The sequence below is a fragment of the Bos mutus genome, chromosome 24 (genome assembly GCF_027580195.1).
Source record: "Bos mutus isolate GX-2022 chromosome 24, NWIPB_WYAK_1.1, whole genome shotgun sequence".
NCBI classification, from domain to species: domain Eukaryota; kingdom Metazoa; phylum Chordata; class Mammalia; order Artiodactyla; family Bovidae; genus Bos; species Bos mutus.
In genome coordinates this window covers 4,097,964-4,108,064 of record NC_091640.1, presented here as the reverse complement: position 1 = coordinate 4,108,064, position 10,101 = coordinate 4,097,964, and positions in this window count along the sequence as shown.

Genomic DNA, 10,101 nt, shown 5'->3' with positions numbered 1-10,101 from the left:
CTTTAAATCTATTTCTCACTTCCACTGTATAATCATAAGGGATTTGATTTAGGTCATACCTGAATGGTCTAGTGGTTTTCCCTATTTTCTTCAATTTAAGTCTGAATTTCGCAATAAGGAGTTCATGATCTGAGCCACAGTCAGAGCTCCTGGTCTTGTTTTTGTGACTGTATAGAGCTTCTCCATCTTTGGCTGCAAAGAATATAATCAATCTGATTTTGGTGCTGACCATCTGGTGATGTCCATGTGTAGAGTCTTCTCTTGTGTTGTTGGAAGAGGGTGTTTGTTATGACCAGTGTATTTTCTTGGCAAAACTCTATTAGTCTTTGCCCTGCTTCATTCCATATTCCAAGGCCAAATTTGCCTGTTACTCCAGGTGTTTCTTGACTTCCTACCTTTGTATTCCAGTCCCTTATAATGAAAAGGACATCTTTTTTGGGTGTTAGTTCTAAAAGGTCTTGTAGGTCTTCATAGAACCGTTCAACTTCAGCTTCTTCAGCATTACTGGTTGGGGCATAGACTTGGATTGCCGTGATATTGAATGGTTTGCCTTGGAAACAAACAGAGATCATTCTATCGTTTTTGAGATTGCATCCAAGTACTGCATTTTGGACTCTTTGGTTGACCATGATGGCTACTCCATTTCTTGTGAGGGATTCCTGCCCACAGTAGTAGATATAATGGTCATCTGAGTTAAATTCACCCATTCCAGTCCATTTCAGTTCGCTGATTCCTAGAATGTCAACACTCACTCTTGCCATCTCCTGTTTGACCACTTCCAATTTGCCTTGATTCATGGACCTGACATTCCAGGTTCCTATGCAATATTGCTCTTTACAGCATCGGACCTTGCTTCTATCACCAGTCACATCCACAGCTGGGTATTGTTTTTGCTTTGGCTCCATCCCTTCATTCTTTCTGGAGTTATTTCTCCACTGATCTCCAGTAGCATATTGGGCACCTACTGACCTGGGGAGTTCCTCTTTCAGTTTCCTATCATTTTGCCTTTTCATACTGTTCATGGGGTTCTCAAGGCAAGAATACTGAAGTGGTTTACCATTCCCTTCTCCAGTGGACCACATTGTGTCAGAATTAACAGTAAAAGCGGAGCCTCCGGAGGAATGACTGCCCGCGCACCTCACTCCACGCAGCCCCGTGTCTGTGTGAAACTGGCTGCAGGGGAGGAGACACCACGGGGCGGGGGCGGGGGCATGGGCGGGGGTCCACCTGCCTGCCTCTGCCACCCTGTGGCCTCCCAGTGAACTCTGTCCCAAGAACACAGAGGAACCCAATATCTAGCATTAGAGGAAGGCCTCAGGGAACACGCCGGGTCATTCCGTTTTCAGAGAGGATTGTAGCATCAGCCTCCGAGGCTTTGGCGGGTGGGGGGTCAGGACGTTCTCCCCAACCCGCCTGCCTTTCCCTCCCACCATTCCACGTCAGAATGAGACCGTGTGCTGTTGGGTTCATGCTCACCATCAGGCCTCAGCTCCATTTAGCAGAACCTGTTAGCCCACATCATAAGCGGAGGGCCCCAAAGTGGACACATGTGTGCCGAGCTCCTTTGACCTGAGTTCCCTGAGATGGCCTCCCAGAAGAGGCCGGTTCAGTGCGCAAGTCGAAAAGGACAGTCGTCGAGCAGGAGCTGAAGATCCTCAGGACCACAGTTCTTGCCTGTAGCTGATTATAATAAATTTTTCAGAGAAGAATCAGGATAAAACAGTAACTCGCTGTGAATGACAGAAGACTTGCAACAGCCATGGTTACAAATATGGTAAGAGTTCATTTTTAAAAAATGACTCAGTGGACAAGGGAATTTGGTTATTTCTAAGGTATATGACTTTTAAAGATAAAAATTGGTGTTACGGTGGATTATATGGACAGTAAGAACATTGAGAAACTCCTAGGAATTTGTATGCAGTTTTTGGAACACATATATTAGTTACATATACCAATACAAACATAACCTAAAGAAAGTTAAAATCACCTTTATTTCACAATGCTTCTCATGTAATTTAACATATCAAATAAGTCTAATTAACTTTATATCACTATTTTTATAAGGAGAGAGCACAAATCTTTGATATTTTCTGGGGACCTTCTGGGAAAAAGTTCCCAAAGTTGGTTCGAAGTCAAGAAGACTTCTTTTAAAACCTGACTTTGGGGACTTCCTTGGTGGTGGAAGTCCTTCCAGTGCAGGGGGTAAAGGTTCAATCCCCAGTTGGGGATCCCACATGCCTAGTGGCCAGAAAACCAGAACATAATTCAGCAGTAATACTGTAACAAATTCAATCAAGTGGTCCACATTATAAAAAAAAAAAAAAAAACCTGACTTGCGGAAGTTCTCAAATAAGTCAACAGGTTTAAGATACTTTATTCAATGTGATGGCATGTAACTGTGAAATGATACTTAGTTATCTCTTAACCAAAGTAACAAAAGATTTCAAAGGCGTGTACAGAAAGTTATAGTTATAAAAAGACCCAAGTTCTTTTAATATTGAGAAGACTCCGTTTTCTGAAGTAATCAAAGACCTGATTAAGACAGCATGAAGTATAGGAAATTATTTTGGTAAGTATAGAATCTTTGTTTTCTAGGCATATTATTCAACAGGTAAAGTAAATCTTTTGTGATAATCCAAGAAAACTTTGTCCTCTTAACACAGAATATTGAATTCTAGTTTTGCATAGCACACTGTTGATATTAAAGATGTTTTTTAAAAAATCTTTTAATTAATTTTAACCAGCTTGACCACACAATGTATTAATAAGATTTTCTCTTTCTCACTATCTGTTCTGTAAATTTTTAATACTTATTTTTTGTTCTTTATTCTCCTTAAAAAAGAATTGAAGCAACAATTAAATAATCTCTAAACAAGGACAAAATTATTCTCCTTTTCCCTTATCAAAAATGCATACTTATACCTTAAAGCTTTTTTTTTAACCAAAAAAATCACATCTTGCTTTCCTTGCATACTTTGTATCCAGTTTTTTTTCTTTATCATTTTTATTTCTAGTAGTTTCATTTACATATAAGACTAGAATTCTTAACTCTTCGTAATTAATATCTTGTGAATGTTGGGAGGTAAGCAATTGTGAACTGTTCGTCACACACAGCTTTCTGTAGTAGATGAGCAAATTTACAAACATATCAAGCCATCATTTCTAGGGGCATATGCTCCCTCCTGGTGGTCTGTGGTAAGTGGCTTCAGTCGTGCCTGGATTCTTTGCGACCTCATGGACTGTAGTCAGCCAGGTTCCTCTGTCCATGGAATTCTCCAGACAAGAATACTGGAGTGGACTGCCATACCCTCCTCCAGGGGACCTTCCTGACCCAGGGATTGAACCCACATCTCTTGCATCTCCTGCATTGGTGGGTGGATTCTTCACCACTAATGCCACCTGGGGCGAAAAAGAAGGCTGGATGACCATCTTGGACAGGTGACATCATCTAGCAACCTTTTCAACTTTCATTATCTCAAAGCAGCTTACTCTAGAATGCTACAGATTATTAACCCTCTCCTCCTCCTGCTGCTGCTGCTGCTAAGTCGCTTCAGTTGTGTCCGACTCTGTGCAACCCCAGAGACGGCAGCCCCCCAGGCTCCCCCGTCCCTGGGATTCTCCAGGCAAGAACACTGGAGTGGGTTGCCATTTCCTTCTCCAGATTATTAACCCTCTCCTCCTAGCTCCCTCCTAGTGCAACTTGTTTTCAACGTGACAAAAGAACATATTTACTAACAGACTCAAATATCTTTAGTCTCTCTTTAATAAACCCAAAGTAGATAATTTAAACTTATGTTTAGAAATCTCTGTGTTTTATCTTATTGAGAAATGATCTCAATATTTACTGATTAACCATCATTTAACTGAATATAAGTTAAAGGTTTGTGTTACCCAAAAGATTTTTGAATCTATGTTTGAGCAGATGTATTTCATAAAACCTAATTCTTTCTTGAGTTGACTGGTGCTGGGAGCCAGGCTCCGGGGAATGTGATGGGAGACAGAGGAGGTGGTGTGAGTCCAGCCTCGGTCTTCTCAGACACGGCGGGGCCCCCAACACAGGGCTCCTGCCTGAAGGGCCGAGTATCACCGTCCAGGTGACGGAGCCCAGATGCACTGTTAAACGTCTACTCTGAGTGTCTCGGGGCAAATGGAGAAATACTGGAGGAGGGGAATTGGAGCCTGAGGACATCCCCGCCCCAGCTCCGCTTTGGAGACCGTAGGTAACTCTACACACCAGGACTCGAGGGGCTTCTGTCCCCAGAAACCCCCCGCTGGCCCCATAACCCCCAAGTGTCTGCCTCTCAATGACTCTTTCAAGCAACTTTGACCCGCCCCCCACTCCATTCAGAAGCGCTCTGATTGGACAGCAGGGCCTCTCTGCACACGCACAGCGCTGAAAAGGACCACACTCAGCTTGCACATAAAGATGGGGGCGCTGTCCTCCACTGACCACCCAAAGACTGGGCTTCAGAGCACGCGGAGGGAATGGGGGCCTCGGGAAAGGAGAGGACAGTAGTAGGGGAGGCACAGATGGGCTCCCCATGGGCTGCAGGACGGGGAGGGAGAGAGACCTGGGCCAGGGCTGGGAACTGCTCCGGTGAGGGCGCCCTGAGTCCCGGTACTAACAGATTTCAGCTCTGCAGTTTCTCGGGTACCTAACGACACACCTGTACCGAGGGCCAAGGACCTCTGCAGCAGTGCTGTGCTGGGGCAGTCACACAAAGCCTAGCACCCCTGATCACCTTGACCTTGCAGTTACCAGTCCTGTCCTAATGATGAAAATGGGTTAGTCGCTCAGTTATGCCTGACTCTTTGTGACCCCATGGACTGGTACTGTAGCCCACCAGGCTCCTCTGTCCATGAGGTTGCCAGGCAAGAGTGGGTTCCCATGCCCTCCTCCAGGGAATCTTTCCAACTCAGGGATGGAACCCAGATCTCCTGCATTGCAGGTGGATTTTTTTTTATTATCTGAGCCACCAGGGAAGCCCATATAAAATAAAACCAGTTAGCAACCCTGAAAATGGAACCAGTCACTGCAGTAACTCAGCAGAGGATGTCAGTGCAGACCGGCCACCATCAAAGAGAATGAATGAGCTGGACAGTGGGACTGAGGCAGTCACCTGGCAAGTGTGGCAAAGGGATGACAGGATAGAAAACAGAAGAGCGAAGAAGACAGCTGGAGGGCAGATGAGATACGAGAGACTCCAGCTGTAGTAGGAGTCCCTGAAAAAAGAGCCAAGAAAACCATGGGGAAGCAATGTGGGCATGTAGGGTAGGGGTCCCGAAGGAAAAGAATCCAACGCAGCTTTTTGACAGAAGAGAAGCCATTTTTGCCTGAGTCATTTTGGGATCTAAGCTTGGCCACCATGCTCTCAGTAATTCATGATCTTGTGGGAACAAATGATCATCATCAGGCAAGAGACATAACAACAGCAAAGATAAGGAATCAGTTGTAAAGACTCCCAGGTCTGCTTCAGTGGTAAAGATTAGCCCGAAGTGCTCCACCTCCAGACCAACTGGAATCTGAGGGATGATAATATTGACCTTTTCTGACTCTCATGGCTTCAATCATCTATCAACTACCTTGGTCCCAGTTCTCTGCTGAATTCTGCTGTTTCAGCCCCTTCATGAAGATGCACGTACCCTTAGCTTAAAACTCCCCAAGTATCTCTGTTCCGGGTGACACTACTTTGAGAAAGATCCCTTAAGTGTTCTCCTTATTTGTTGCAAGTGATAAACCCTTCCTCCTCCTGTTCTTTAACTGGTGTGTTATTTTTGACTTGATACCTACCAAGAGGTGAGCCCAGTGCTGGTGTCCCAGTCGCCTGCGTGCAGCATGAGGCATCGCCTCTGGGTCTGGGAATGAGGCTCAGCTTAGCTCTCCTGAATATTCACTGGAAGGACTGATGCTGAAGCTGAAACTCCAATACTTTGGCCACCTGATGTGAAGAACTGACTCATTGGAAAAGACCCTGATGCTGGGAAAGATTGAAGGCAGGAGGAGAAGGGGACGACAGAGGATGAGGTGGTTGGATGGCATCACCGACGCGATGGACATGGGTTTGAGCAAGCTGCAGGATACAGTGAAGGACAGGGAAGCCTGGCGTGCTGCAGTCCATGGGGTCGCAAAGAGCCAGACGTGACTGAGCGATGGAATACCAACAGCAAGCTCTCCTCTGGGGTGAGGCTCACCCATCCGAGCCCACGAAAAGGAGGAGAAACTGGTGGTTCCTGGGGCTTCCTGGGGAGGCTGGCTCCTTGAAACTGCTCCTTGGCCCAGGGCCATGCCCAGGCTGCCCCCTGAAAGCCCCGCCCTCACGGGCTTGCTGAACTGGCTCATCTCTGCAGGAGTCCTTGGCTCAGTTCAGAGCTTGCAGGGGAATGAACAGAATCCAGCAAAGCTGGCTTTTTTGGTTTGGAATTTTTATTTTTTAATCCTCTCATGATGAGATTAAACTAGGCTAATTTTTTCTATACCATAAAGTTCATCAAAGCTGACACAGGTAGAGCGATAGCTGTAAGACATCACGTGGGACCCGGAAAGCCTTGGTAAGTAGCATTCTGGGCATCCAGGTGGACCCTGGCACTAAAGTTGCTTAGGGGCAGAAAAGGGCTTGTCTGATGGGCCGTCGTGTGTACACGGAGGAGCCACTCTTGGCCCCCGGCTGTGTGGGGTGGGAGGCAAGAATGCTTTCATTTTCTATTCTTCATGCCGCTCAACCCAAGAAGCTAAGGACAGCCCAGCCTCCTCGTGAAATACTTGCTGTTTTCCTGGCAGGAGATAGAGAAGCGTCATTGGTTGAGGCAGCCCAGGGGCATTCCAAGGCCACTGTCTGCTAAGCACACAGCTCATCTAACTTTCTCCCCAGTTGTTGACTGGAGGCAGGCAAGAGCAGAGAGACCCCACAGGCCTGTGTCCATGGTGGGGTGAGGCTTTGAGGAAGTGCAGCTCGGTTGATGGGTGGAGGATGGTCACCGCAGAGGTGTGGCTGGTACTTCAAGAAGTCGGAAGTCCTTACGTTTAAATGGACGCAGCCCAGGGGCACCAGGAACTCCAGGTCCCATCTCAGAACACCCAGCTGGAGTTCCCAGGAGCCTCCAGAGCGGCCCAGGGCCGGCCCCATAGGGAGGAAGCTATGACCTGGGCATCTGGCTCCGCTCCCGGACCCCCGCCTGCACCTTCTCCTCTCCAGGGACTCCTTCCTGCCAAGGCCAGGCCAGGGGTGCCCTCTCTCAGGCCCAGGGTTTTGTGAGTGACTGGTTCAGGTCAAGCATGACTATGACACGAGGCTCAGGAGGAGAGATCCACCCAGGGTCCTAAAGGCAGGATGAGTGCCCAGAGCCGGCCTCCGCGGGCCTGCTGGCAAATGGAGAGGGGAGGCAAACGGAAATGGAAAAGGCAGACGACAGGAAAACACGCCCGGTGAGGGGTACGGCGGCGGTGCAGGGGCTGCGCGCAGGACCCAGTCTGGGGAACAAGCCAGTCCTCGGCGCCCCTCCCCTGCAGGTGCTTTGGGCGTCACCACCGAGGCGTTCCGTCCTCTCCCGTGGCTTCCTTTTCCTTTTCAGATTTTCCTTTCACATTTCACTGGAGAGGAGCAACAAATAATTTTTTTGTAATGGAAATCGGATGAAAAATAAAAATAACAGTTAAGCAGTTCATTTAGATAGCTCAGCTGTAAAAGCTGGCGTCCTGCGCGTCCTCGCCGTCCCGCCGCGGCGGGTCCCCGCAGCCCCGGCTCCAGGCTCTGCCCGCCCCCCGACGCGGGACCCGGAGCTGCCGGGACACTCGCTCCCGTCGGGCGAGCTGGGAGCGGAGGAGGCGAGGCCGCGGCTCAGCGGCGCCGTCTGCCGGGCCAAGCGCGCCGTCCGCCCGCGGAGAAGCGCAGCTCGCCGCGACACCCATTGGACCCTCTCCGCGGCTTCCTCTGTACACATTTCTCATACTCAGTAATGCATTTATATTGTGGTATGGGTGCTTATATTTATGATTATTATCTTGATGACAACTGTATTGCAATATGACTCATTTTCCTCGCAGTCTGCCCACTCACAGTGTGCAGTCAGTGGTCTTTAGTCAATTCAGGATTGATCAGTCACTCTCACTCGAGAAGGAAATGGCAACCCACTCCAGTGTTCTTGCCTGGAGAATCCCAGGGACGGGGGGAGCCTGGTGGGCTGCCGTCTATGGGGTTGCACAGAGTTGGATACGACTGAAGCGATTTAGCAGTCACTGTCACAGTCAACTTTAGAGCATTCTCATCACTGGAGAAGATCCCCCAGCTCATGAGCAGGCATAGCCCCTTCCCCCCATCCCACCCCCACCCCCAGTCCTCCCAGCCCTAGGCCACCACCAACCTACTCTTATCTCATTATTTACCTATTCTGCACATTTCACCTAATTGGACAAAAAGTGTAGCCTTTTGTTTCTTCCAGTTCACGCATATTGTAGCACATGTCAAAACCTCATTTGTCTCATGGCTGAGTAATATTCCATTGTGTGTCTCTACCACATGTTGTCTGTACAGTCATTCATTGCTGGTCATGTGGGTTTTTGTCTCCACCTCTGACCAATACAAACAATGCTGCAGTGAACACGTACAAGTTTTCAGGTGGACATGTGTTTTCATCCGTCTTGGGTGTATGCCTAGGAGTGAACTGCTGGGTCGTACGGTGGTGGCTCTGTTGAACCTCTGAAGCCCGACTGGTTCCCAACGCACTTGTGCCGTTTTACATCCCCACCAGCCATGCAGGAGGCTTCCGGTTTATCCACACCCTCACCAGCCCTTGTGGTCATCTGACTTGTTGGTTTTAACCACCCTAACCAACCCTGAGTATGAATTGTTGCTTCATTGTGGTTAGATCTGAGTTCCCTGGTGGCAATGACGTCGAGCATCTTTTCACGAGCTAGTGGGCCGTTTGTGTGTTCTCTTTGGAGAAGTATGTAGTCAAATATTTTGCCCATTTAAAAAATTAGGTTAATTTGTCTTTTATTATTGAGTTATAGTAGTTCCCTAAAAGTCGGACACGACTGAGTGACTTCACTTTCACTTTTCACTTTCATGCATTGGAGAAAGAAATGGCAACCCACTCCAGTGTTCTTGCCTGGAGAATCCCAGGGACAGGGGAGCCTGGTGGGCTGCCGTCTATGGGGTTGCACAGAGTCAGAGACGGCTGAAGCGACTTAGCAGCAGCCGCAGCAGTAATTCTTTATCTTCTAGACTCAAGTCCTCACCTTTGCTCTGTGGGTGCCTGGAATCAGAGGCCAACGGGAGAAGCAGCCCGAATCTAAGATGTTTCTGAAAAATAAAATCTATTTCAAAATGGTACAGAACCAATCCAGAAGGAAGAGGAGGAAGATAATTAGCTTAGTTTTCAACCTGGAAGCTCTACTCAGTTCTGGACCTGTTTTTTTCCTGCTGTGCCGCTAGCCTGAAATCTTCTGTGGGGGTAGAAGGAAGACCAGAAGGGGCTCACAGGTGGGCCAGGGGGAGGTAGTGGGGTCTCAGACAAAGGAAGGAAGAGACCTGGCTGCAAAACCATGGGTCAGGGGCTCCCAGGCGGAGACTGCAGCCAGCAGTGTCTACATGTTTGCCAGTCCTGCCATGTTATTTATCAGATCAAATCTTGTAAAGCTTCTTCTTAGACTATTCTGACCCCAGGAGTGGATGGCATGAAGCCCTACAACACTGCACAGGATTTTAGTCAGTCCTTACAAAATACTCTTTCTAGTAAAGTGAAAGGTTACCAAAGATTTCTTTGGTGATTACCCAAAGAAATTTTGTTGCTGTTTAATTTTTAAATTAATATCATTAACTCATACCTTTCTCTCTTATAAACACTGTCCTTGACACTGCCCTTGACACCTGGGATGTAGGAAACTGATTTAACTTTACAGGAAGTGACCCCACCTGTGTGTGCTGTCACTTCACACAACTGGAGTCAGACAACTGTCCGACTCTTTGCGACCCCACGGACTGCAGCCCGCCAGGCTCCTCTGTCCATAGGATTCTCCAGGCAATAATTGTGGAGTGGGTTGCCATGCCCTCCTCCAGGGCATCTTCCTGATCCCGGGATCAAACCCCCTGGGTGTCTCTTATG